The sequence below is a fragment of the Mus musculus genome, chromosome 6 (assembly GCF_000001635.26).
Source record: "Mus musculus strain C57BL/6J chromosome 6, GRCm38.p6 C57BL/6J".
In the NCBI taxonomy this organism is placed as follows: Eukaryota; Metazoa; Chordata; class Mammalia; order Rodentia; family Muridae; genus Mus; species Mus musculus.
The window spans coordinates 122535223-122541798 of NC_000072.6; positions in this window are offsets into that span (position 1 = coordinate 122535223).

Below are 6576 nucleotides of genomic sequence, written 5' to 3' on the forward strand. Positions count from 1 at the left end.
GTTTCATGTGGACGTGGGGATCTGAACTCGTACCTTCAGAGGGATCTTCCCAGCTGCCCATGTGTTCTTAGAAATACAGAAGATGTTGGGGGGGGGGGGTAAATAAAATAAAATTGATGCAAACTAAAGTTAGGAAATATACAATATTAGCATCAAATCATTATCTGATGAAAAACAAGGATTCTTGTTACTGTTTGCTCACTTGCTTTGTTTTGTTTTGTTGTTCTTTTTTTTTTTTTTTCATACAGGGTTTCTCTGTGTAGCCCTGGCTGCCCTGGAACTCACTCTGTAGACCAGGCTGGCCTCGAACTCAGAGATCCACCTGCCTCTGCCTCCCAAGGGCTGGAAAAGGACTCTTCTAATGTTCATGTAAAAACATGAAAGATTCATGTATGACCCAGAGTGTAAAGGAATAAAAAAATAAAATCATGAGTGGCAATAACTTAACTGAAAGAGCAACTAGTTTGCCTGGGGAGTTGACTTTGTGGTTTAGGACATTAACTGCTCTTAAGAGCGCATCGGTTCAGATACCAGCACCCACCCCATATGACATCTTTTTTTGTTTGTTTGTTTTTTCAAGACAGGGTTTCTCTGTATAACTCTGGCTGTCCTAGAACTCACTCTGTCGACCAGGCTGGCCTTGAACTCAGAAATCTGCCTGCCTCTGCCTCCCAAGTGCTGGGATTAAAGGCGTGTGCTACCACTGCCCAACTTTTTTTTGGTTTTTCGAGACACCCATATGACATTTTACAACTGTCCCAGGGTATCCAATGCTGCCCTCTGGGTTTTGTGGACACTGAAGACATGTGTTGTACAGATATACATGTATGCAAAAAACCCATAAACATAAAAATTAATAAATCATAAATGAAGAAAAAACCATGTGTGAGAGAGAGATAGAAAGCAATAGGCAGGCATAGATGGCACAAGCCTTTAATCCCAGCACTCCTGGAGTCAGCCTGGCTCTTTAAGCTCTCACCTTTCTTACTCTCTAGTCCTTCTCTCTCTCTCTTCCCCCATCTCTCCACATGGCCATGGCCAGCCTCTCTCCCTCTTTCTACCTTCTCTCTTTCTACCTGACTTTCTACAATAAAGCTCTAAAACAATAATAAATAAATAAATAAATAAATAAATAAAGGCCAGCCTGGTCTACAAAGAGAGTTCTAGGACAGCTAGGGCCGTTACACAGAGAAACCCTGTCTTGAAAAACCAAAAATAAAAATAAATAAAAATAATTTTAAAAACAAACAACTAGTTTGTCAGAAGGTAATTTCTACTTAGATAAAATCAAACAACTGTGCCCCTGTGTATTATGAGCATCTGACATAAGCTGAGATTTAAAAGCTATGACCTGTCTGTGCATATGTAGCTCATGCCTGAAAGCCCCAGCCCTTGAAAGTCTGAATTTTGAGGCCCTACCTACAGAACGGAAGAAGCTAGGGGCAGAATCTCTCAGTCTAATACTTGGCTAGTGTGGGTGAAGTTCCAAATTCAATTTTCAGCACTGAAAGGTGACTCTGATCGGTTCCTTCAGGAAGTGTAATATAAGAGTATTGTAATTACAGGTGTGTAACCCTATACCTGGCCACAATAAACACCCTTTGAATATCACCTGCCGAGTGAAGTGCTGGGGCTAGAACCCAGGGCCCTGTGAACACTAGGCAAGTGCTCCACTACTGAATCCCCATTCTTTTCAATTAAAAGGTATTTATTTATTCATTTTATTTTATGTGGACCGCTGCTTTGCCTGCATGTGTGTCTGTGCGTCACAACTGTGCAGTGTGTGTGGAGGCCAGAAGAAAGTCTCTGATCTCTCCAAACTAGAGTTACAGATGGTTGTAAGCCACCATGTTGGTGCTGGGACTGAAACCAGGTCCTCTCGGTATGTGCGAGTGTTTTTAATTGCCGGCCCATCTCTTCAGCCTCTGACTCTTTTCCTTTTCCTTTTTTTTTTTTAACACCATGTAGGCCAGGGTGGCCTGGAACCCACAGAGATCCTCTCCCTCCTGAGAACGGGGATCAAAGTGTGTGCTACCTTACCTGGCCTCCCTTTTCATGCTTTTAAAAATCTGGGTCAATTGCATTAGGTTGCAGGACTGATGTCAAATTTCTGCTTTGGCCTGGGAACCAGGAGTGTGGGTGGCCAGCACCATCATTTCCTTATACCAACTTGGTTTCTTTTTAGCTTAAAAGATTATGTTTCGTCTCTTACAATGGCATGCATTTTTAAAATCTTTCTTTTCAAGTTCTTATACATCTTCAAAAAATATGCCTTTGAGTTTAACATAGATTGCTTCCCTCTGTTCCAGGGTACGGTGACTCTTGGTGTTTTGGGGACCTGCCTGCCGTGGCCCTTGATGCACCCAGAAGTACCTGCTCCGAGCTTTTGATGGTCTGTGTTTCCCACTGGTATCCTGGGGTGTTCCCTCCTACTTTTCTTTTTTTTTCCTCCTCTGTCCTGGGGTACCCAATGACTCTGTCCCAATGTTTATGGTCTTTCCATTCCGCCTGTGCACAGGATAACGCAAAGAAACGGACAAGTAACTGTCTCACTCATCCTTGTAGCCTTTAAAGTTTGTTGAGTTGTTCAAGATTTTAAAAATTTTTAATTTTGTCATTTTAAATCATGTGTTTGTCTGGTTGTCTCTACGTGGATGTATGCTTGTGAGTGCAAGTGTCCCACTGGACAGGTGGTTGGAAGTCACCTGACCTGGGTGCTGGGAATCAAACTCAGGTCATTTGGAAGAGCAGCCAGTGCTCTAAACCAAATGCTCAAAGCCACCTCTCCGGCCCCCAGGATTCTTTTCTTTTTAAAAGAGGTGAAATTCATAAAATGTATAATGAATCTCTTTATGGGAAGGGGGTTTCAACAGACTGGCAGTATAGCCCAGACTGGCCTCAGTTTACAGTTTGCCTGCTTTAGACTCCTGAGTGTTAGGATTATAGGAGCATGCCACAAGCCTAGCAAAATGGGTCATTTTGAAATGCACAGCTCAGTGCTTGAACCTGGAATGTCCCTCACAAGCTCATGTCTCCAGCTGATGCTGTTATTTAGGGAAGTGCTGGAACTGTTGGGAGGTGGGGTTTGGCCAAAAGGAGGTGGATTCCTGAGTGCAGGTCCTTGACGGTGTCATCCCTGCCCACTTCCTGTCTGTTTTTGATCCTGACGGACTTGTGATGTGAAACTCCTGGGCCACGCACTCTGGCCACGGTAACGTGAAATGCTCTGCTCGCCGTGCCTTCGCCGCCACAAAAGACTGGATCGCTCTGAAACCCTGAGCCAAATCATTTCTCCTTCTGAGGTTTCCATGGTTACAGTGGCTCAAAAATAACGACCATACATTATTACACACTGTGTAGTCACCGCCTTGATTTATTAAGACAACAGTTTCTTTATCCCCAAAGAAAGTCTCACGCCAACTAAGCAGTTACCCTCGCCTCACCTCTCCCCTTCTCCAGGGTAAACACCAACCTGTTTTCTGCCTCTGTGGACTTTCCAGCTCTTCATACATCTTAGAAATGTAATTCTGTGTTTCATATACATGTGCTCTTCTATGTCTCTTTAATCAAGATTCTAGGATTATCCATATGGGACAAACGTAAGAATTATAGAGCAAGTCTTTCAAGCAGGAGAATTTGAGTTCTGTGTCTTTTTTTTTTTTTTTTGGTTTTTCGAGACAGGGTTTCTCTGTGTAGCCCTGGCTGTCCTGGAACTCACTTTGTAGACCAGGCTGGCCTCGAACTCAGAAATCCACCTGCCTCTGCCTCCCGAGTGCTGGGATTAAAGGCGTGCACCACCACGCCCGGCTGAGTTCTGTGTCTTTTAATGGTGCAGCCATATCCCCTTTAAATGTAAGGTAGCCTGTTTATATGGAAGGCTGGACCCCAATGAGTAAAATAAAATAATGCTGGAGTGTGCTGAAAGGGCTTTGTGGTGTCTTTTTTAGTTAGTATCATTTTAAATTATTATTTATTATTTTTTTGTTGTTGTTTTAATTAAGCTGAAGTGCTGGATGCTGCTCCTCCCTGCTCTGGTAACAAGGTTAAAAGACCCTTTGGTACTTTTAGTGCCTGCTGGTAGAGGAGCTTAAGGCCAAGGGTAAAGTTCATGGGGGCGGGCTGCTCACAGGGAAGAGAAACCAGGGTCGAGATTGTGCCAATCAACTCAAATCCTGCCAAGGATGCTGACTTACCTGCATGCACGTCTCTGACAGTGTCAGATCCTGGAATTGAATTACAGACAGCCATTTCCTGCCATGTGGGTGCTGGGAATTGAATCCAGGTCCCCTGGAAGAGCAGCCAGTGTCCTTAATCACTGAGCCATCTATCCAGCCCCAAGGATGCTGAATTTTAATAAAAATAAAAGTAATGGTTTGATGAGCAACACTTGAATGGATTATCACAAAAAAAATGGCCAGGGTTGTCATGAATTCTGGAAAAGAGAACCATAGGAAAAGAATTTGCAATACAATTTGAGCTTCCCAGAGCAGATGGTGGCCTGATTTCAGTGACAGTTAGGGACAATTTAAGCAACAATATCCCCAGAGTGAATGCGGCAGCTCTGCATATTTCTACCGTGCAGTGCTTTCTTTAGGAACCGCATCTTACCCTCACGGGAGCTGTTGTTGTCAGAATTTTGTTGATCGCTCTCTTCACCATCCAGTACACGACACGGACACCACTGCACGGAGAGAGGTCGGGCTGGGTCTTTGGATTGCATTTGCCCACACAGAGAACAAAGACCTGTGTAAACTCCAGAGTATATGGAAGCTTTCTGACTTGCCCTGGCATCTCAGCTCTCCAGGCCTGTGGGGATGGCTAAGCGGTCAAGAGCACGCACTGCTCTTCCTAGCACCCGTCGTCAGTACCTTACAAGCGCCTGTAAAACAAGCTTCGTGGGGTCTGAAGCCCCGAGCTCCTGCACTCCTGTGTGAATACCCACACACCAGCGTATAAAGGGAAAGATCATTTAAGAAAGAGAGTATTCTAGTAATTGAAAAGACTTCCTACACACACACACACACACACACAAAAACATGGACTTTACCAGTCAATAATTACCAAAGTTTCATTCTAACCTGATTACCTACTTTAGAAGTATCACACTGACAAAAAGGTAGGGTTTGGGACATATTAAAGACTCCCTGAATCAAAATCAAAAGGGATCAGATACTGAAATCTGCACTTTATATGCTCACAAATATGGAAATTGGAGAGTGTCTGGTCCTCCCTTACTTCCTTACATTTCATTACTGATAAGAAAAAAAAAATTTTTTTTTGAGACAGAGTCTCACTATGTAGCCCGGGGTGGCCTGGAACTCGCTATGTAGACCAAGCTGGCCTGGAACTCACAGGGATTCTCTCTCCTGCCTCTGCTTCGCAACTGTTGACACTAAAGGCATGTACCACCACGCCTGGTGGGGTCTCAGACCTTGATGACAAAGCCTCACTATCCAATCCCCAGTCAGCCTCAAATCTGAGAATTTCCTGCCTTGGCCTTCTCTGTGCTGAGATTGCAGGTGGTTGTCAGTGTGCCGCTGTTTTTTTTTCTCGTCTCCTAAATATATCTATTAAGTTTGCACTTATCTGGGCACTACAGGGTAGCGCACAACACACACTGTTCTTGCAGAGGACCTGAGTCTGGTTCCAACACTGGATGGCTCACAACTGCCTGCAACTTCAGCAGCTACAACTATACCCTGCTCCTGTAACTATGACCTCTTGTAGCTTCCACTGTCACCGTACTCACATGCACAAACTCAGATGTATAAACATAGTTTTTTTTAAAAAGCAATAAGAAATTTTAATTAATACTTAGACCTATCTGCCTCTGTCTTCTGCAAGAAGAAGCGTCTTCGTTGAGAGGTCAGAGCTACACTTATCTATGGGTATAAGCATTTAAATGGCAGTTGAAACTGAACTACTTCAGTGATATGGTAGTCGTGGTTCCCTCTGGGTCTTTGACCTCTCCAGTATGGATTCTTGGCTAGATTTACAGTGAGTTCCTTCTAACTAAGCGGGCTCATGTTCAATTAGACAGCTATTGGTTACCTCCATGATAAAATTCCACTAATGCACCACTGGGGCTGTCTCACTGGTCTGATCCTGGCCCTGGTTCTCAGGCTAGGATGGTTGATAACCCTCCCTCCCCCCCTTGGGATCTAGCATAGCACCTTCTGACAGTAAGAGTGCTAGCCCTCAGGGATGAGGCGTCCTCCCCCTCCCCCAATGGTTCTTTTCTACTTTACTGGCATCTATGGTCACTCCAAGTTACATAGTCCAGCCCCAGATGGGACATCTATAACAAATCTCTGCACCCAACACTCAAGGAACACTGTAGAGAGATTGTAAAAGCCTGGGGACCAGGATGGCAGCTACACACATGTGTGCCACCCCACCTCCCTCCTCCGAAAAAAACAAAACAAACAAACAAAAAACAAAACAAACAAACAAACAAAAACAGTTAAAAGTTAGCATTCAGGTTTGGCGAGATGGCTAGGTAGGGGAAAGTGCTTGCTGCTAGGCCTGACAACTTGAATTTGATCCCAGGACCCACGTAGTGGAAGGAAGAACCAA